The sequence below is a fragment of the Sapajus apella genome, unplaced genomic scaffold, assembly GCF_009761245.1.
Source record: "Sapajus apella isolate SASKATOON/1434 unplaced genomic scaffold, GSC_monkey_1.0 scaffold5, whole genome shotgun sequence".
Classification (NCBI taxonomy): domain Eukaryota; kingdom Metazoa; phylum Chordata; class Mammalia; order Primates; family Cebidae; genus Sapajus; species Sapajus apella.
The window spans coordinates 1,351,450-1,374,869 of NW_022436945.1; the positions used below are offsets into that span (position 1 = coordinate 1,351,450).

General features: G+C 37.2%; 1 long non-coding RNA gene across 1 annotated transcript; it reads left to right on the plus strand.

Annotated features, from left to right (window-relative positions):
* Nucleotides 1-746: 746 nt before the first annotated feature.
* Nucleotides 747-8,337, plus strand: LOC116546341. The gene is made up of 2 exons (XR_004266679.1): nucleotides 747-1,224; nucleotides 6,352-8,337. It is a non-coding gene; the product is annotated as an uncharacterized LOC116546341 (long non-coding RNA).
* Nucleotides 8,338-23,420: the final 15,083 nt, after the last annotated feature.

A 23,420-nucleotide genomic window follows, 5' to 3' on the forward strand; every position in this document is an offset into this window, starting at 1 on the left:
TCCCAGTTTTGATCCTTGCCAATAGTCAATATCAACAACCAGGCATGTGCTTGTAGAGGCTTTTGGCATAACTAAAGTCCTACTCACTGTCTAGATGAAAATGCACAAAAGTAAGAAACATGATGCTAAGTATAATCAAACCCCGGAATTTTGAGACATACTAATAAATATTATTTTAATCCTTAAGTTATGGGAAAATTTATTATACAACGATCCATAGCTAGAGTAGCATTTAATAGTCTTTCATGAATGAGTGAAATAACTAATGATAAACTCAAGTTTTTTTTACTAATAATCATATTTTATGAAATGCTTAATGTCCTTTGAAACTGAATATTCAAAGGTCAACTAATTTTTTCTAAGACATGAAATTATTTCTTTAATTTTTCATTCTCATCTATTTCCTACTATATCATTGAGAAGTTATTACAAATGACACATTGATTAAGAATTTTGTCTGTGATTTTCATTATGCAAATTATAGACTGGTCCTGCTGTCTGAGTGTTGAAAATGTAGTCTGAATGCACTAGGAAATAAGTAGCATATAAAAGAATAACTAGATTCACTAGAAAAATATTTTAATATATACGTAAATATGTGATTCAGTTGTAATTTTTTTTGTTTTAACGTAAATCAAGTGATGATAATAAATGTTTATAACATGCATTTTAGTGTTCCAGGATGCAACACTTAAAATATGCTTTTTTTGTCCACGACTCAATATTCCACTTAGGGATCAAGATTTAAAAAGCATGAAATAGGTTCATACAGTGTCGTGTACAGGAAGATAAATTATACTCAAAATCTGGAAACTTTAGTTCTTGATCAAGGATTAGCAAATGTTTTCCTTGAAGAGTCAGATAGTAAGTAGTTTAGGCAAGGCAAGACCTACCATCTCTGTTGCAGCTCCTCATCTCTGCTGTTGTAACGTGAAAGCAGCCATAGACAGTAAGCAAATGAATGAGTAAAGCTCTGTTCCCTTAAAAGTTTATGCTCAAAAGCAAGTGGACAATTAGATTAATCCTGCTGCTAGTAGTTTGCTACTACTCTTGTTTTAGACTTCACCTTGCCATTTGTTAGTGTGTAACCCAAGGATAAATCAAACTTAGAGTTTCATTTTTCTTATCAGTGAAGTGAGAATAATAGCAGCAACCTCCTTGACATTCCCAGTATGAGGAAACAAGAAAATGCTTATGAACATTTTTGGAACTGTCTATTGTGTGGTAGATAGACATGTTAAGTTACTTGCCATTATTTTATTTTTTCAAATCTCCTGGCTCTGTTCTTTTAGCTATTTTACTTTGGCTTCTTGTGAAATGGGAAATCATGGTTACTCTTTTTCATTTTGGGTTGGCAAGAAATTTTGGGGGTGTGGGAGTCTTCAGCTCTCTTGGTCTTAATATAAGCAGTCATCGTCATTCCATGGCTTTTGATATGCTACTTTATCAATTGTCCTTCCCTGCCTGTTATCTAAATTAGCTGTCACCGCTTTCTTTGTTACACCCTGCTTCATTTTCTTTATAGTACTTATCACAGAAATTATCTTGTTCTTTTAAATCTTCTCCTCATAATTATCTGTCAGCCCCATTATGATATCAATTTGATTATTTTCTGATTTACTTAGTAATATATCCTCAGCACTGAGGAATGTTCTTGCCATATATTACAGGTTTGACACACATTTGTTGAATGAATTAAATGAATTAAACATACAATATTATCTCATCCTCTAGGCAAAAGTAGAAGTTCTGCTGTGTATCTGGCCTGGTCACTGTAGTTTCTGGAGTCTGGATTAGACATTTTACTTTCATATTACTTAGCAGATTAAATATATCTACTATAATATTTAAAATTTTATAAGAATATTGATGGAAAGTAATTGGAAATGCTTTCAGTATTGAATAAAAAGTATACACGGTGCATTCACTTGAGCATAATCATCTATCTGGTGCTTAATGATACTATTTACAGAAAGTGTCTCATTTCTGCTTATTTGGTTATTATAGTTCACTTCAACAACAGTGTGCTTTGTCAGCTGCATGTCTGCAGACAGTGTGCCAATATGGTGTTTTCCAAATGCCTTATATACTGTAGTTGCCAATCTTCTGTGTATCTCTCTCTCTCTCTCTCTCTCTCTCTCTCTCTCTCTGACTTGATTCTCTTTGGGAAGGGAGTGAGGCTCAGGGGTCACTATTTTTTTTTTTAATTGAACATGCACTTGCCAAATTGAGTTTAAGCTGAAGACTGATTGCCTTTTGCAGAGAAACATAGATACTATTGTACCATGTAACACCCTCACTCACCCACACTGGGTAAAGCAGATCAGAATTTCACTCAGTATCCATTTCAGCACCTGTAATATGTTGGTGCAAAAGCCTTAGCATTCATTACATGCTTACTGAACCTAACACAGATTTTCTGAAGGACACTGAAAAATAGAAACAAGGGCAGGTTGCAGGGTCACCTTTAAATCAGATGTTTTTAAAAAGTTGGATTCCTAAAGCCTAAGGAGGTGTAGGTCTTCATGAAAGGCATAGAAAATCTGTTTTGGGTCTTTTCATCTTTAAATGTTGATGATCCAGTGAAAAGTCAGATGTTTAAGGTCTTACTTAACAGAACTGTGGTGAAGAGGCCATGGCTTTAACATAGATTATATGTGAGTTCTATGTAGTTAGAGAAAGCAGAGGAAATTGTTTTTTATATGTTCTTGCCATTTTTTTTTTTTGGCCTCCTCTGTGTTTCTAATTTAATCTGGCAGCACTCACTGAAGGTGTGGTAAGAGATAAAGCGTGACGGTTGTTTAGGCTGGCTTGCCAAGTGATTTGAAAGCTTCTTAAGGATTTTGAATGCTGTCTTGAAGGTAACTGGTAGACACTGACAGGTTTTAGACAGTAAATTACTTTGTCAAGTTTACAATTTAAAAGCTACCTCTGGCTACAGCGTGGGAGATAAATTGGAGTATACTGAGAATAAAAGCAAGGAGAAGAATTGGGAGCCTGCTGCCACTGTCTAGAAGAACCATAGTATCTCTGAAATAGCAAACAGGAGTCCTGTGAAGAGACTGGGGAAGGAAGAGCCCGGTGTGGAGAAAAGTGATTTGGGGGAAACTTCTTCTCAGTGGTGGCTTTTGAGCAGGGCCTGACATCCATCTTGGTTTTTTAGTATGTCCCGAGAGCTCTAACTGCTACCCACTGAAACTCTACCACCCCTAGGTAGGGAAGGGTCTGCAAAAGTTAACCCGATCGTAATCTATTCTGAAATAACTAAAAGGAAAATTGCCTTGAGTCTTAGCTTGGTCCAAGGAAGCTCAGTTCAGATGTTTGCTAGTTCTTTATATCAGATTGCTAATACGACTCAGTATATTTAAGGGAAAACACACACACACACACAGAGAACCTGCAAGTCCCATGCATTGTGTGTCAATTATAGAACTGACTGGCACAACCACGGAGATGGGAGCTATCCACCCCTGCAAATTCCTACCTTGGAAGCTGCCCTTCTCAGATCCTACACTTCCTCTTCCCTAACAGTCATTACAATGTCACTAGAATGTGAGGAGGGCAGGGCAGGAAGCTGAGTCAAAAATCTCAGGGAAGCTAAAACATGGTGAAATTTATAAACCTTAGGATTCATATCTTAGGTGGGGTTGGGCTGTGTGATCTAAAGTGGGAAGCATTGAGTCACTGCATTTTGAATAATGACTGGAGGCTCATCCCACAGTATGCCACTTCAATTACAACTGTGGGCTTCTGAATCTCTGATTTCTAAACACTGTGGTCTTGCATCATACACCCATTTGATTTATATGATTAAACTATGCACGCTGGCAAATAATGACAGTATAACAATCATGATGTTGGTAATAATGATAATGAAAGAGGAAGAGAGATGGAATATGACAACGAAAGGAGCACAGGCGATTCTCCCCTTCATTTTTGTCCCTCTGAATATGTCCTTGATTGAGTGTGACAAGTGAGAGAGAAATGAGCTGTTGCTTCAGTTGTCTGATTCGTATAGTAAATATTCATATTTCTTCCTGCTTCCCATGTTCCTTAGAAGAAAATTAACAATGTCTTCTACGTTCAAGAAAACAGAGTGATTTGTGTGTACACGAGAGGGAAAGCTGATTGCGTTCGTTACATGGATAAAAAATAATAGTGAAAATGGCCGTACTGCCCAAAGTAGTTGATGGATTCAATGCTATACCCATCAAGCTGCCAATGACTTTCTTCACAGAGTCGGAAAAAACTACCTCAAACTTCACATGGAACCAAAAAACAGCCTGCAGAGCCAAGACAATCCTGAGCAAAAACAAACAAACAAAGCTGGGGGTATCATACTACCTGACTTGAAACTATCTTATGAGGCTACTTAATCAAAACAGCAGGGGACTGGCACCAAAACAGAGATATAGGCCAACGGAGCAGAACAGAGGCCTCAGAAAGAATGCCGCACAATTACCACCATCTGATCTTTGACAAACCTGTCAAAAACGAACAATGGGGAAAGATTCCCTATTTATTAAAGAGTGTTGGGAAAACTGGCTAGCCATATACAGAAAGCTGAAACTGGATCCCTTCCCTACACCTTATACAAAAATTAACTCTAGATGGATTAAAGATTTAAACATGAGATCTAACACCATAAAAACTCTAAAAGAAAACCTAGGCAATACTATTCAGGACATAGGCATGGGCAAGGACTTCATGAATAAAACACCAAAGCAATGGCAACAAAAGCCAAAATAGACAAATGGGATCTAATTAAACTTAAGAGCTTCTGCACAGCAAAAGAAACTATCAATAGAGTGAACAAGCAACCAACAGAATGGGAAAAATTTTTGGCTATCCATCCATCTGACAAAGGGCTAATATCCAGAATCTACAGAGAACTTAAAACAAATTTACAAGAAAAAATCAAACGACCCCATCAAAAAGAGGGCAAAGGATACCAACAGACACTTTTCAAAAGAAGACATTTAGGCAACCAACAAACATATGAAAAAATGCTCATCATCACTGGCCATTAGAGAAATGCAAATAAAAAACACATTGAGATATCATCTTACCCCAGTTAGAATGGCTATCATTAAAAAATCTGGAGACAACAGATGCTAGAGAGGATGTGGAGAAATAGGAACTTTTACACTGTTGGTGGGAGTGTAAATTAGTTCAACCATTCCGGAATACAGTGTAGTGATTCCTTAAGGATGTAGAACTAGAAATTCCATTTGTTCCAGCAATCCCATTACTGGGTATACATCCAAAGGATTTTAAATTATTCTATTATAAAGACACATGCACACGTATTTTTATTGAGGCACTGTTCTCAATGGCAACGACTTGGAAGCAACCCAAATGTCCATCAATGATAGACTGAATAAAGAAAATGTGGCACCATGAAGTACTACGCAGACATAAAAAAGGATGAGTTTATGTCCTTTGCAGGGACATGGATGAAACTGAAAACCATCATTCTCAACAAACTGACACAAGAACAGAAGATCAAACACTGCATGTTCTCACTCATAAGTGGGTGTTGAACAAAGGACACACAGACACAGGGAGGGGAACATCACACATCAAGGCCTGGGGGTGGTGGGGTAGGGGAGGAATAGCAGGGGGTGGGAGGATTGGGGAGGGATAGCATTAGGAGAAATACCTAATGTAGATGACAGAGCAATGGATGCAGCAAACCACCACCATGGCAGGTGTAGGCCTATGTAACAAACCCGCACGATCTGCACATGTACCCCAGAACTTAAAGTATAATAAATAAATTTAAAAAAATAACAGAATTGTATTTTTTCACTGTTCCAGAGACCAGAAGTTCCAGATCAAGGTGTCAATAAGGTTGGCTCCTTATGAAAAGTTTGAGGAAAAATCAGTTATGTATCTCTTCCCTGGCTTCTGATAGTTTTCTGGCAATTTCTGTATTTCTTAGCTTGTTAGCATCACCCCAAACCCTGACCCCTTCATTCACATGGTATTCTCTTTGTGTAGGTGACTCTGTGTCTAAATTTCCCCTTTTTATAAGGACACCATAGTCTTGGATTAGAGGCCTACTCTACTCCGGTACAACCCCATGATAACTAAATCTATCTGTAATGACCCTATTTCTAAATATGATCCTATTCTGAGGTATTTGGTGTTAAGGCTTCAACATAGGAATTTTCTGGGGACACAATTCAACCTTTAACAGAAACCCTCCATTGTTGAAGCACCCAATGAACGTAGAAAATTTGCAGGAAATTCAGGCTGAGTGACAAATGAGCATCCCAAAGATTGTATTGTGGTCTCGGTAAGGAGTTGGTTCTATACATGACAATAAACAGAATTTTCTCTTTTCAGAGAGTAGACTCAGCCTGCAAGTCTTGAGTTTCTGCTGTTTCCACTAAAGTAGGAGTGCTACTCTGAAGCACAACACAGCCTTGGTTACACCCTCCACAGCATCCGCGAGGACACAAACAAGAGAACTTGACTGACAGCCATTATGCATAATTGACTAAGCAAGAATCTAACTGCTGGCTTGCTCTCCCTCTGCATATAGGATCCTCATGGGGGCGCGATTCCAGGAATACGCCTGCCAGGCCCCGTCCTGGGCCACCTGTGTGTCTTGAATCATTCATTACAAGGTGTCCTCAACTCAACTTGCAAAATTGAAGTGTCTTAAGCAAGTTAAAGAACTCTGCAGAGAAGTGGCATGGTGCCTCAGTAAAGCCTCGTGAGAAATAGACAATGATCAGGTTCAGGCTTTGGGGCAAAAAGAATTAATGAGCTTCAGTGGGAGTGACACTCCGACTTGCCGTTGTCAGGACATCACCCCACATTACCCCTCATCTTCTGTCTCCCACAGAAGGCCTCGCTTCCAAGCTGGATTTGAGTCACTATCATTATCCTCGGAACAGACTTTCTCACAGTTCTTTTTTGCAGACGGTAACATACTGGGGTTAATTTTAGATATCACCAACTTGGAATTTATTTTGGATTCCAGAAGTTTACATTTAGGTCTGCTAAAACGCACAACCTGCAGGGGTGGGTGTATGTGTGTGCACGCGCGTGCGCGTGAAACCCATCAACTTTCTTTAATAACTCTGAATATGAGTTATTTCAGAGTATTTTCAATGGATTGCTAATTTTGTGCCAAAATTAAAATGAAATTTTAAACCAAAAGAACTTACAGATGAATTGCAGAGCTCATTTGCTTTTTACCACATTCTTTCAATTGTGATTTTTTTATCCATATATAATGTGTGTGTGTGCATATATATATATATATATATATATATATATTTGCCACACTTCAGTTTCTAAAGCTTTATTTTTGGTCATTGTAAGACACAGCATGACCGAATGTGCTATGTTCTAATCTTCATAACAATTCTGTAGGTTACCTCAGTTTCTTAGAAATTAGAAAACAGAGGCTCAGAGAGAGGTGACTTAACTTGCTGAAGGCCATTGGGCAGGAGAGTGGCAGAGCGGGCATTGTGATGATGCTTCCTTGTTTCCAGGCTTGTGCTGTTTCCATTAGCACCGTTTCCTCAGGGCTCTATGCTTAGGCACAGTTCGCAGAAGGGCATTTCCTAATGGAAGCTCCCAAACGACCGTGTATGCCACCGTGTGGGGTGAAATGAACCTATGTGATGGATAGAATCTTCAGATAGCTTGAAGAAGTTAAAATATGGACTCCTCAGACACATTCAACCAAATCATATTTGGTAGCAAGCACTGGGAATGCAAATTTCTGTGCACATAGCCCACAAGTTTGCAATGATTGGCCAATGGTGTGATATACAGACATAGTAGAACTATCATTAGATTTGAATGTAGAATGTGTGGAGTTTTGCTCTGGCTCTGTTATTAGCTGGGTATTTTAAAGGAAAACAGTTCATCTCTCTGGGTCTTTCTGCATTCAAAAAATGAGGAAAAAATCATTTCGTTGTGAGAATAACATATCAAATATTTGAAAGCACTTTATGACGTACAATAAAGTATAAATGAAGCTTTAGGCTTCCTGAAAAGTCAGACGTAGAATAAACTTTCACTTATCAAATCATATTTTCCTCTAATAAGTTCCATCATTTCAATGAGTTGTTCAAGGGGGGAAAATGTCTGGGTTCTCACATGGAATCAGAATAACATTTAAGAATGGCTTAATACTGGATTCAGAAAGGATTTATCTGTTATGGTTCCATAGATCCTGTGCTCGTCATTTTCCTTCAATAATCTAGCAAAGAATTAATGGCACTCAAAATCAATCCACCTGCACTTTGCACATATTTTAAATACCCATTAAAACAAATAGAACCAAGTCAATAAATATTTTTTTTAACACTGCTGCCAACTGAAGTTTCATTAGCTATAATCACACTTAACCTTCAAATAGCAGGCCCAGTGTCTCCTAATTTCTTAGTCAGTCTGGGTAAAGCCTGACATTATATAGGAGCCTTGGCTAGGTATGATTCACAGTTGATTATTGGTTCAAATCCAGAGACTTAATATTAAATTTCATAGTACAACTCCAAATGCCTATGGGTAAGCCCTCTGCATACGTTTCTGAGCAGAGCCCAACCCCCTATACCCCTTCAAAGGCACTTTCCCTGTCTCTTGAATTTCTTATCTTTTCAAATTTTGCCTGATTATAAATCTTTTGGCTATTACTCAGACCTCCAGTCTAGGTCTCATTACCTCCATTTCTTCGGCACTTCATACCACTTCCTGTAACCTCTGGCATCCTCTTGGAATAACAGTGGAATCCTTTTCCAAATCAGACAGGCCATCTTGAGCAAGAACCAGCCTTATCTTGAAAACAAGACTTCTCAGATTCTCCCTGATCTGTATTTTATTTTCTAATTCTTCTGGACTACATTATGACCTGGATCCTGTCTCTTCTCATTTATTCGTGTTTATGACTTGAGCAATTCTTTCCTCTCCTATGTCACCACTGTTTTTTCTTTCTGTTAGATCAGTCACATCAACATACTAGCATGCAGTGTTATCATAAAACAACAGGGCAAATTTTTGGTGTCATATACCTTCTGGCTCCAGTCCCATTCCACTGCTCGTTTGTAGTAAAGCTCTTTAAAAAGTGTTTTCTGTGCTCATTCTTCATTTGCACTTCTCCTTTTTTCTGAACCTGTTATTAACCCACCAGATCTTGAAAATGTCCTTGTCTGTCACTTAGTACCTTCTCTATTACTAAGTCCAGTGGCTAATATTCTCCTTGCATACCCTTTTGCAGCATAACATAGTGATCTAGCTCATCTTAGACTATATTCCCTTTTTAGCTCTCAAGATATCACTCTCATTTCCCTTTGTACCTTACTTTTCCTCCTCATTTTCCTCTACAAGTTTATTTTCATTTCTTCACTTTCTTACTACAAGATTGCCAATGAGTTAGATCTGGTTTCTCTCTCTTTCTCCTTCTTTATCTCTCTCCACCCTGTCAGATTTGTTGTGATGTTATTGTAATGCCATTTCTAGTCAGAATAAAACTCACCTTTTCTTCATGTTTGGTCTGTAACATTTGACAGAGACACACACATTCATGTATCCACCACTACAATGGAGATGTAGAACCCCTAAAAGTTCTTGAATGCCCTGTTGGAGTAATTCCCCCTCATTTCTGCAAGCCCATAGCAGCAAGTGGTATATTTTTATATGCCCATTGTTTTCATTCTCCAGGATGTCATAGAATCAGAATCATCAGCATCGTATTGCAGTCATTCAGTCTGGCTTCTGTTTGATATAGTGCATTTGAGGTTTTTTTTTTTCATGCATTCTTTGCTTGGTAAATCCTATTAACTTACATGGATTTACCATATTCTGTTTTCACAACACTTGATAGATATTTGGGTTGTTTTTAGTTTTTGGCAATTATGAATGAGCACATTCAGATACATTATTTGTTTTGTTTGAACATATATTTTCAGTTTTCCCTGGTAAATATTTAAAAGAAGTAGAATTAATGGGATAATATTACAAGTATGTGTTTATAAGAAAATACCAAACTGTTTTCCCAAATTGCTATACCATTTTTCATTTGCACTAAACATGAGGGTTCACATTGCTTTACATTTTTATATTATACCATTTTTGCATTCTCACTAGCCGTGAATGAGAGCTCATGTTGCTTTAAATCAGCTTGGTGTTGCCAATTTGTTTCATATATTATAATAGACTTTATATATTAGGATTGGTATAGTGTGCCAACTCAAAGTTACAACGATTATATTCCATTTTTCTAAATGCTTTTTGGTTTTAAGTTATATATTTATATCTATGATTAATTTTGAGTTAAGTTTTGTATACGGCGTGATGTATGAGTAAAGGACTTGTTTTGCACAGTTGCTCCAGCATTATTGAAAAAACTAACAATTTTCCACCGTATTGTCTTGTATTTGTTGAAAATAAATTGACCAGATATAAGTAGGTCAACAGAATTCCATTAATTGTACATCTAGTCTTTAATTCAGAGCTTAGCAAAACCTTCTCCATTGCCTCTTTTTATGTGATCCAAAATTTAAGAATTTCTTTTACGTTTTCAAATGATAAGAAAATCAAAAGATGAATAATATTTTATGACACTTGAAAATTGTATAAAATTCAAATTTTAATTTCCATAGAGTTTGACTGGAACATACTCATGCTTATTTGTTTATATATTGTTTGAGTCTGCTTTCACATTAAATAGCACCGTAATTGTGATGGAAAACCTATGGCCACATAGCTAAAATATTTACTCTCTGGGAAATATATAAAATAAAATACCATTCCTGTTTTCACTGATACCACACATTCTTTCTTTTTTTTTTTCCTTCGAGACACAGTCTCGCTCTATCACCAAGGCTGGAGTGAGGTGGCACGATCTTGGCTCACTGCAACTTCTGCCTCCAGAGTTCAAGAGATTCTCCTGCCTCAACCTCCTGAGTAGCTAGCATTACAGGCGCCTGCCACCATGCCTGGTAAATTTTTGTCTTTTTAGTAGAGACGTGGTTTTCCTATGTTGGCCAGGCTCATCTTGAATTCCTGACCTCAGATGATCTGCCCACCTCAGCCTCCCAAAGCGCTGGGATTACCGTGCCCAGTCCACATTTGTGATTGCTGTAACTTTACAGTCAGTTTTGAAATCAAGTAGTATGAGTCCTCGGTCTTTGTGCTTTATCAGAGTTGTTTAAAGTATTTTAGTTACTTTTATTTTCCATATAAATTATAGTTAGTCTGTCAATCAAAAAATTTATTTCCTATAAAAGATGTAACATACATATATTTTAATGTAGAATTTTCTAATTGTAAGAAGAAAGTTGGTCCCTATTTCTTGGAATTAAGCAAAGGAGGGAGGCAAGGAGGGAGAATGGGAGTAGGAACATGCCATTTGAAATATATAATACTTTAAATATATATTATATATTAAATACATATATTTATATTTAAAATACATAATTTATATATAAATATTATGTAATATATATACCTGAGGGGTAAGTATGTGTGTGTGTGTGTGTGTGTGTGCATATATATATATATATATATATATATACGTATGAACACCTGTGGGCATTTTGATTTTGATTGTGCTGAATCTGTGGACCAATTTGGGTAGACTGGCATCTGAGCACTATTGAATCTTTCAACGCATAAGCATGATGTATTTCTCTATTTTCTCAGATCAACATTGTCTACTTTCATCAGCATTTGCACTTCTCAGTACAAATGTGAATCTTGCATATATTTTCATTAAGTTTTTCCTAATAAGAACTTATGCTTTGATGCTATTTAAATAGTGCTGTTTTGAAATTTCAATTTTCATTTGTTCACTGCTAGTATAGAGAAATACAATTGATTTTTCTATATTAATCTTGTATCCTATGACCTTGCTAAAATCATTTATTACTCCCAGTAGTTTTTTTTTTTTTTAATAGATTCTTAGGGATTTTCTATGTAGACAATCATTTTGTCTGCAGAGAGAAATAGGATTATGTATTCCTTCTCATTTGGTATGGCTTTTCTTTTTTTTCTTTTTTAATCTTTTACTTTAAGTTGTGGGATACAAGCGTAGAACGTGCAGGTTTGTTACCTAGGTATACATGTGTCATGGTTGTTTGCTGCACCTATCAACCCATCTCCTAGGTTTTAAGCCCTGCATGCATTAGCTATTGGTCCTGATGCTCTCCCTCTCCTCACCCCTCATCCTCTGCAGGCCCTGGTGTGTGTTATTCTCCTTCCTGTGTCCATGTGTTCTCATTGTTCAACCATCATTTATGAGTGAGAACATGTGGTGTTTGGTTTTCTGTTCCTATGTTAGTTTGCTAAGGATGATGGCTTCCAGCTTCATCCATGTCCCTGCAAATGACATGTTCTCATTATTTTTATGGCTGCATAGTATTCCATGATGTATATGTGCCATATTTTCTTTATCTAGTCTATCATTGATGGGCATTTGAATTGGTTCCATGTCTTTGCTATTGTAAACAGTACTGCAATAAACATATGTGTGCATGTGTCTTTATAGTAGAATGATGTATACTCTTTTAGGTATATACCTCTTATTGGGATTACTGCATCAAATGATGTTTCTGATTCTAGATCCTTGAGGAATCATCAAACTCTCTTCCGCATTGGTTGAACTAATTTATGTTCCCACCAGCAGTGTAAAAATTTTCCTATTTCTTCACAGCTTCACCAGCATCTATCATTTCTTGACTTTTTAATAATCACCATTCCAACTGGCATGAGATAATGTCTCCTTGTGGTTTTGATTGGCATTTCTCTGATGATCAGTGATGTCGAGCTTTCTTTCATGTTTCTTGACCACATAAATGTCTTTTTTTGAGAAATGCCTGTTCATATCCTTTGTCCACTTTTTTTTCTTGAAAATTTGTTTAAGTTCCTTGTAGATTTTGAATATTAGACCTTTGTCAGATGGGTAGTTGGCAAAAATTTTCACCTATTCTGTAGGTTGCCCGTTCACTGTGATGATAGTTTCTTTTGCTGTGCAGAAGCTCTTTAGTTTAATTAGATCCCACTTGTCCATTTTGGCTTTTGTTACAATTGCTTTTGGCATTTCTGTTGTGAAGTCTTTGCACATGCCTGTGTCCTGAATGGTATTGCGTAGGTTTTCTTCTAGGGTTTTTATAATTTTGAGTTTTACATTTAAGTCTTCAATCCACCTTGAGTTAATTTTTGTATAAGGTGAAAGGGAGGGGTCAAGTTTCAGTTTTCTGCATATGACTTGCCAGTTTTCCCAGCACCAATTATTGAATAGGAAATCCTTTCCCCATTGTTTGTTTTTGTCAGGTTTGTCAAAGATCAAGTGGTTGTAGATGTGTGATGTTATTTCTGAGGTCTCTGCTCTGTTTCACTGGTCAATATGCCTGTTTTGGTATCAGTTCCATGCTGTTTTGGTTAATGTAGCCATGTGGTATAGTTTGAAATTAGGTATTGTGATGCCTCCAGCTTTGTTCTTTTTGCTTAGAATTGTTTTGGCTATATGGCTCTTCTTTGGTTCTATATGAATTTTAAAGTAGTTTTTTATAATACTGTGAAAAATGTTAATAGCAGTTTGATGGAAATAGTGTTCAATCTATAAATTACTTTAGGCAGTATGGACACTTTCACTATATTGAATCATCCTATCCATGAGGATAAAATGTTTTTCATTTGTTTGTGGCCTCTCTTATTTCCTTGAACAGTGGTTTGTAGCTCTCTTTAACGAGATTCTTTACATCATTTGTTGGCTATATTCTTAGGTATTTTATTCACTTTGCAGCAATTGTGAGTAGGAGTTTATTCATGATTTCCTCCTTTTGAATTATTGCATTTAATAAAAATATAAGTAGGATGTTGAATAGGAATTGAGAGACCAGTCATCCTTGCACTGTCTCAGTGTTAGGGGGAAATCAGTCAGTCTTTCACATTAATAATGTTGTTAGCCAGAGAGTTTGTAGGTACTTTTCATCAGATTGATAAAGGTTGCTTAATAGCTAGTTTTCTGGAGGCTTTTAAAATAAATGGATGTTGAATTTTATAAAATATTTTGCCTGTATTTATCGAGATCATCATATTTTGTTTATAGTCAATTCACATGAAGAATTATTTGTCACGTATCGAAGCAAAATTACATTTCTTGGAAAAACCAACTTGGTCATAAGTTTGATCAGATAAAGTCTGTGTTGATGTTGATGCTGGAGTGTGTAATGAGGCAAGGCTGATTCCCACCTCAGGACATGGCCTGACTGAGGAAGAAGTTCATTCAAATGATTGGGGAGCCTTAGAATTTTATATTTGGTTTGCATTTTTCAAACACTCCTCTCCCCCAATCACATTATTTCTGAATTTCCTTGATTAATGGCCTCTTTCAAAGCTTCTATTATTTTCTCAATTTCTTTAAGTTGCCTTAAAATAGTTTGCAGATAAAAAAATCTGTTTTATAGACATATATTCTGGCAGAATTTCATTGTCTGTACAGACTTTGTTCTGCTTCTTGTAATTTTTTTCTTACAATTACTTCATATAGAATTCTTTTATGTTTCTCATTTTACATAAAATTAGTTTTCCAGTACTTTTAGAAGGAAGACGGTGGCATAGATTAGCTGTTTTAAGTTTCACTGCTCTAGAGCATCTTATTTTGCTCTTATTTTTGTTGTTTATAGTTGGATATAATAAAAAATGGCTTTATAATTTCTGATGGTATCTTCCAATATCTTGGGGGTATTCCCTTTTATTTGTCCCTGTTAGGTCTGTCCTGCTCAATTCGTAGTCTTCTTTCAGTAATTATTTCTTAGCATATAGCTTTGTCCTAATGTGGAGCCTTAAGTCACTAGTTTACAGCATACACAGGTTGAAGACCACTCTAGCATATTACTGTAGTACCCTAACTTCACCCCTATGTTGAAGTCTATGGAGCTCACTCCCAGTTTTGGTTACTATACTCAGACTTTCCAATAAGTGCCTTTGGTGACTCAGTGAAGCACTTCAAATTCCTTTTCAGGAATGAAACATTTATTCTTGCAGCTGCTGGAAGTATTGCCAAAGGATGGGCCACCATCTGTTAGGATTCACTGTGGGGATTGCCACAGCTAAAATAGTCTTACTCACCCAAGGTTATAAAGCTTTGTAGGATTAGCTCATACTTAATGGCTAATCAATCTGGAAAAATAATAATGTCCAGGCAACCTTGCCTAATCTTAGAACAACTCTAATTATCCATTCCAACTCCAGAGTTCTCAGGAGATTTGCTGAAGCCCTCCTTAGAATTGTATTACAGTTCCTTTCCCTCTGCCCAGTACTACTTCTGTTTGCTCCCTTCCACAGGCATGGATCCCGAAAGCACTTCCTAAAAAAAGCCTATTATGCAAATATCCCTCTCATTGTCTTTTTTTTTTTTTTTTTCCTGGTAAACGCAAACTGCAACAATACCTGTGGCAGTGTTGCAGCTCTTCTGTTTTGAAGCTTCCAGGTGCCCCATTTTTCTCGTTTCTTTTTATGACACAGATGCTGGTTTCACATGAGTCTCACAGCTGTCGGTTGTTTGTCCACACCTGCTTATATTTTGGGGATTTATGGGACTATCCAATTACACAGTTTTATTGTAAGTTGTCCATTAGTGTTTTTTTTTTTTTTTTTGGTATTGTAGTTGCTCTCTTTGTTTTATTTTGGGAATGGGAGATTTAGATTCTGGGCCATCTAAAAACTACATTGCTCCTACTGTTATTTTTTTCCACAGCATTATTTCTCACTGAACAATAACTTTGAAAGTTATAGGGAGAGAGATCCAAGATGGCTGATTACTAGCAGCTCGGGATTGTAGCTCCCACTGAAAGCGCAGAGAACGAGAGGACGCCACACTCTCAGATCAATTTTTGTTGCTCACGCACCAGAAGATTCCCAGCGGACGAGCCCCACGGGTTGCCAGTGCGACTCTTGAGGCCGGTGAGGCGGTTTTGCCGCTGCCTTGGAGCGGCGGTTCTTGGTGCAGAGTCAGAAAAGCACCATCAATCTTAAAGCCGCTGTTTTGGCCGGCGCAGCGGGTTGCTCAGATTCTAGCGCCGGGAATCAACAAGTTGGACGTCCATTCAGAAACCCAACTATAAAGACGGTAATTATAAAGACCACAGATGGATAAATTTATAACAAAGTGAAGAAACCAGCCTAAAAAGGCTGAGAATACCCAAAATCAGAATGCCCCTCCCTCGACAGGGGATCACAGTTCCTCATCAGCAACAGAACAAGGCCTGATGGAGAAAGACTGTGTTCCATTAGCAGAAGCAGGCTTTAAAAAGTGGATGATAAGAAACTTCTGGGAATTAGAAGAACTTGTTCTAACCCATTGCAAAGAAACTAAGAACTTTGAAAAAAGGTTTGATGAAATGTTAACAATAACACACAATTTAGAGAGGAATATAAGTGAATTAATGGAGCTGAAAAATACAACACGAGAACTTCACGAACTATGCACAAGTTTTAACATCCGGATTGATCAAGCAGAAGAAAAGATATCAGAGGTCGAAGACCAACTTCATGAAATAAAACAAAAAGACAAGATTAGAGAAAAAAGGATAAAAAAGAACGAGCAAAGTCTCCAAGAAATATGGGACTATGTGAAAAGATCTAATCTACGTTCGATAGGTGTACCTGAATGTGACGAAGAGAATCAATCCAAGCTGGAAATTACAATTCAGGATATTATTCAGGAAAACTTTCCCAACCTGGCAAGGCAGGACAATATTCAACTCCAGGTAATACAGAGAACACCACAAAGATATTCCTCAAGAAGACCAACCTCAAGGCACATAATCGCCAGATTCACCAGGGCTGAAATGAAAGAGAAAATACTGAGGGCAGCTAGAGAGAAAGGTCAGGTTACCCATAAAAGGAAGCCCATCAGACTCACAGCAGATCTCTCAGCAGAAACCCTATAAGACAGAAGAGAGTGGGGGCCAATATTTAACATCCTTAAAGAGAAGATCTTTCAACCCAGAATTTTACATCCAGCCAAACTAAGCTTCATAAGTGAAGGAAAAATAAAATCTTTTGTGAACAAGCAAGCACTCAGAGATATCATCACCACCAGGCCTGCTTTACAAGAGCTTCTGAAAGAACCACTACAAATAAAAAGGAACAACCAGTATCAGCCTTTCTAAAAAATGCCAAAAAATAAAGAACATCAACATAATTAAGAAATTGCATCAACTAATGGGCAAAACAGCCAGCTAACATTAAATGACAGTATCAAACTCACATATATTGTTATTAATTCTAAATTTAAATTGACTAAATCCCCCAATCCAAAGACACAGACAGGCAAGAAAAGCCAAGACCCATTGGTATGCTACATCCAGATCCATCTCACATGCAAGGATACACAAAGACTCAAAACAAAGGGATGGAGAAAAATTTACCAACCAATGGAGAGCAAAAATAAATAAATAGAAAACAGGAGTTGCAATTTTTGGTGATAAAATAGACTTCAAAGCAATAAAGATCAAAAGAAGCAAAGAAGGATATTACATAAAGATAAAAGGATCAATGTAACAAGAAGAGCTAAAGATCCTAAATATATATGCACCCAATACAGAAATACCCAGATATATAAGACTTATAAAGAGACTTGGACTCCCACACAATAATAGTGGGAGACTTACAGATCAATGAGACACAAAGTTAACATCGATTTTCAGGACTTGAACTCAGATCCAGAACAAGTAGACTTAATTAACATTCATAGAACTCTCCACTTTAAATACACAAAATATACACTCTTATCAGTACTACATCACATATATTTACAGGTTTAAATGAAATATTGGTTGGCTGCTTGTTAATTATTTTCTTCCCTCATTTTTTTTATCTCTCTATTATTAAACACAATTACAGGCATACCCATTTTTAGACTGCATTCTAGCCCGGGTAATAAAGCAACACCCCTGGTTCTCTCTCCCTCTTCCTCTTCCTCTTTCTTCCTTTCCTTTATTCTTTTTTTTTATTATTTTTCTTTCTTTCTCTCTTTCTTCCTCTAAAAAAAAATTAATAATAACTTTGAAAATATGTGTAAAAAAAGAAGGGGGGAAATGAGTTGATACCCTAAAGAGGAAGCAGACTTAGAAAGACATTTTTCGGTTAAGGAATAGCCATTAACATCATTCCTCACTTAATGCTGGATTTGGTGTGAAGAAGATATAGAAATATCACTGAATATGCAATCATAAGACCAGAGTTCATGTTCTGGTTTTGCTAGGTGTCTTGTAACCCAATTAGTAAATTGTTAATCCCAATTAAATATTAATTTTAATATCTGTAAAATGCAAATATTAATACCACATCTGCCTCTACCACATGAGAATTGTGAGGCTAAGAATGCAATATTTCAAGTGGAAGCCCTAAATAAACATAAAACAAGAGCTTTCCGTATGAAAGTCATGTAGGATGTGCACATTAAACAAATAAAAAACACTGATAAAATTGACACAAAGCCAATAAGACAAAAGACTAACTAGCATGCATTAATTCCAGCAACATAATTTCTGATATATTCCAAGTGGGATGAAAGAAAATAGTTTGGACTTTTCAGTTTTACCATCAAAGCCCCCAACAGGTTCAAAGAAACCTTTTTTAGAGGTTAGTCTACGAAAAGCATACTTGACTGATGCTGTTGATTTCAGAATGCAAATATATTTGTTTTGGCATAGGGAAATAAGATGAATGAAGATCAAAAACCAAAGAGCCCATTTCTTCTGTAAATCTTTTAGTGATCTTGCAACATTGAAGACTTTTTGTCCTGGGGAGATAGAGTTTCTAGGAGGAAATGTGAAAAGAAAAATTAAATGGGAAGGAAAAATAACACAAAATAAAATAAACTTAGGGCCCAGAGACATGACTTCATTTCTGGTTTTGTTTTATTTCTTAATTGTTATTTCTTTTTTTTCATAGTAACTTTGCTGGGAAAAGACACAGCTTTTTACAATGTACGTATTCAATCTCTATCAATATTCTCTGTAGAGTGTGTGGTTTCAAACATTCTTGCATAGCAATTTTGCAGATTATTCTCCAAAATATGCCATTGTTATGTAACCAAAGGCAGGATTTTGAAGCAAAATAGATAACTGTACTAAGGAATATTGGCAAAAATCATTAAAAAAAAAAAAAACCCTCCAAATCATGGGGTTTGATACTATAGAGCCATACATGATTTCTGGTCATTATTTGGACCTATTTAAAATTGAATGAATAACTGATTTTAAAGATTTTTATACATAATTTTACCCAGAAACATTATTTTATTATAGTAGAATTATTGCGTTTACTCAGCAGGATCAACAACGCACAGTATATATAACCTAACAAGATGTCACAGGTAGCTAAGGTTACTGTCATTGGGACTAAGGCATAAGGGTTGAGACACAGAAACAATAATATCTGTGACTTGTTGGAAATACTGCACCTATACAACAAAAAACAAAAGTGAGCATCCCCACAAAAGTCATAGAGAGAAGCAAGATATAACCTAGAGGAAGATACAGACATGGCAAAGCCAAAAGGGCTGTTTTTACCCCACTCCCCACTTTCCTCATTTCCAAGAATACCAAATGTGGAGCATGGGTTACAAAGTAAAAGAAATAACCTAGAACATAGAAGTGAGGACATGCTACAGAATTAATGTAACTAAGCCGATAGAAAGGCTCACAAGACTTTCATATGATCCTCAATAGAGAAGTAGAGGAAAAATAAGGTTCCAAGAAAAGGAAACTCTTCAGCAAGAAATTCAAAACAGAGCCTAGGTTTGGATGATTTTGAGTTCAGGTATCTAGCTTGTGACAGTATATTATATATCTGATACTGATTTTAAAGTCTTGAAGTTGATATCAGAGAAACATTGGCAATGATTAGCTAAGAATTCTGGGGAATCTAGGTTCTTGAAGACTTGGTAAGCAATTTCTTTTTTTTTTAATTTTTAAAAAGGAGACCACATAGATACCAAATCTTCAAAGTTAGTGATTTGAAACAAGGTTTGCACAATGCTTATCACAAAAAGAAACTAGAAATAAAAATTTATTGAATTATTAAACAAATCAGTACTTAGATAAAATGTAGGGGCCGTTAAAACACAGCACTGGTACTTAGAGAATGAGTCAGGACAAACTAAACCTACTGGAATTTTTGACAAGTATTTTAGACTCAGAAATAGATACAATTTTTTTAACCTGGATTTAAGAAGGCATTTGCAAAAAAATCTCATGATTCCATCATGTTCAAGATATAGAAATGTGCATGAAGTGGGAGTGCAATAATTGTTCAATCTTGGTAGGCTGTATGCATTTTCTGGGTTTCTTCATTTCTTTTAGGTTTTCCAATTTATTAGCATGCAGTTGCTCATAATAGCCTCTAATGATCCTTTGAATTGCTGTGGTATTGGTTGTAATGTCTCCTTTATCATCTCTGATTTTATTTTTATGGGTCTCTTCTCTGTTTTTCTTGGTTAGTCCAGCTAAAAGTTTGTCAATTTTATCTTTTCAAAATCAAATTTTATTTTATTGATATTTTGTATTTTTTTATTTCTGATTTCATTTACTTCTCTGATCTTCATTATATTTTTTTCTGCTAATTTTTGGGTGGGTTTGCTCTTGTTTGTCTAGTTCTTTAAGACATATTGCTAGGTTGTTTATCTTAATCTTTTATACTTCTTTGATGTAAGTGCTCATTATATAGTAAAATTTCCTCTTAGTGCTGTTTTTACTGTATTCCATAGGTTGAGGTATGTTGTGTTTACATTTTCATTTGCTTTCAGAAATTTTTAAGTTTCATTTTTAATTTCTTCATTAACCCACTGGTTATTCAGGAGTATATTAATTTTTTATGTGTTTCTTGGTTCCCTACATTCCTCTTGTTATTGATTTCTAGTTTTATTTCATTATGATCAAAAAGATACTTGATGTGATTTTTTTAAATTTAAGCCTTATTTTGTTGTCTAACATATGGTCCTTGAGAATGATGTATGTGCTGAGGAGAATGATCCATGAGCTGAAGAAAAAAAAATGTGTTTTCTGCAGCTGTGGTATGAAATATTCTGTAAATATTTCTAAGTCTATTTGGTCTGTAGTGCAGATTAGGTCCACTTTTTCCTTGCAAATTTTATATCTGGATGATATGTCCAATGTGGAACATAGGAAGTAGAAGTCTCCACCTATTATTTAATTGGGGTCTAATCAATTCACATTCAATGTTATTATTGGTAAGTAAAGATTTACTCCTGACATTTTATTTGATTTCTGGTTGTTTTGTGGTCAGTCCTTCCTCCCTCCCTCCATCTCTTCCCTTTCTCCTTTCCCCTCCCCCCTTCCCCCTTCTCCCTTCTCTTTTCCCCCTTCCCCCTTCCCCTCCCCTGCCCTACCCTTCCTTCAGTATGTAGTTGCATTGATCAGTTTCAGAACTTCTGTTTGATTATTTTTAATTGTTTCAATTTCTTTGCTAAATTTGCCTGATAGGGTTCTGAATTTCTTCTACATATTCTCTTGAATTCTGTTGAGCGTCCTCAAAATAGCTATATTTAATTCCCTTCTGAAAGGTCACCTATCTTTGTCTCTCTGAAACTGGTCTTTTCTGTCTTATTTAGTTTGTTTAGTGAGATCATGCTTTCTTGAATGGTCTCGATGCTTGTGGACGTCTGTCAGTGTCCATGTATTAAAGAGTTATGTATTTATCACAGTTTCAAAATCTGGGCTTGTTTGTACCCATCGTTCTTGGTAAACCTTCACAAGTACTTCAAGAAATCTGAGTGTTGTGATAGAAGTTTTTGGCTGCTGCAGCCACGTCTGCATTAGGGGCCACCCAAAGTCTGATCATGCTGTGGCTCTTGCTGAATCATAGAGCTAATAATGCATTGTTGGTCTTGAGTAAGATTTACAGAATTCCCCAGATTACCTGGCAGAGACTCTTGTTCTTTTCCCCTGCTTTTCTGCAAACAGAGTCTCACTTTCTGTGCTGGGCTGCCTAGACCTGGGGGAGAGGTGACACAGGCACCCCTGTGGCCACTGCCACTGAGAATGTGCTGTCAGACCCAATGGCCTGGTTCTTGTCCAAGGCTCATGGTGAGCACTGCCTGGCTACTAAATATCTTCCCTCAAAGTCCAAGGGCTCTACCATCAGTAGTGGTGAATCCAGCCAGGCTTATGTTCTTCTCTTCAAGACAACCAATTCCTCCTGGTGGCAGGCAGGTCCAAAGATGCTCTCTGGGAGCCAGGACCTAGAGTAAGGAATCTCAGGAATTTACGTGGTGCTCTATTCTGCTGTGGCTGAGCTGGCAGCCATGCAGCAAGAGAACATCTTTCTCACTATTCCTTCTACTTTCTTTAAGGAGAAGATTCTCTCCCTGTGGCCACCATCACCCCGTGCTTGAGGGAAGGACTGCCTGGCTACTGCTAATGTTTACTCAACACCGAAGTGCTCTTTAGTCAGCCTATTGTGAATGCTGCCATTCCTTAGTGTCTCCTTTTGATGTCATCAAGGACCCAAGGCCGGGAATCAGGACACCAGGACTCATCTTACTGCTCTACCCCATTGTGGCTGAGCTAGTATCAAAGAAAAGGTCCCCTTTACCCTTCCCTCTCATTTTCTCAAGCAGAATCAGTCTTTCCTCACAACCACTACAGCTAGAAAAGTGCTGGGTCCCACCTGATGATAGCACAGCTGTGAGTCCACCAGAGGCCCATGACAAGTACTGCCTGACTACCACTTCTGATTGTTCAGATCCCAAGTGCTCTTTAGTCAGAAGGTGATGAATCCTGCTAGGACTAGACCCTTCCCGTCGAGGCAACAGGTTTTCTTAGGGCCCAGGGTAAGTCTAGAAATATCAGGAGCTAAGACCTAGAATGGAGGCCTCAGGACTCTACCTGGTGTGCAATCCTACTGTGGTAGAGGGAAGGAATATCTCCCAGAGCTGCAAGCTGTGCTGCCTCAGGTTCGGGAGGGGTGACATAAGCACTCCCTTGGCACCCCATATGGTGTCTCACTAGATTCTATGCACTTCAAGTCCACTGGCTCTGAGCCAAGCACAACACCAAGACTTGCCTAGAAATTACAGTTCTTTTGGTCTAGATTGCCTTTAACGTTTATTTAGAACCCCAGAACACTTTAGTACCAGGGCCGGGCTTGCTGAAACTCAGGGTCCACTTGCTGGAATGGGTTATTCACTTCTGTCTAGGGCTTGTCTAACTTTTCAAACCTCAGTGGAAGCCAGCTGAGTCCTTCCCTGTGTTTCTTTCTACTGTGACAGGGCAGCACAGAGTGTCAATGCCAAGTAACATAATCCCTGTACTCTCCCTTCTCCAAGTGAATAGATCTCTCTCCACACCACATGGCTGCTGCCACAGAATGGGAATGGGGTGATGCAGGTGATTCAAGGCTGTCTTTCCTACCTTCTTCAGTGC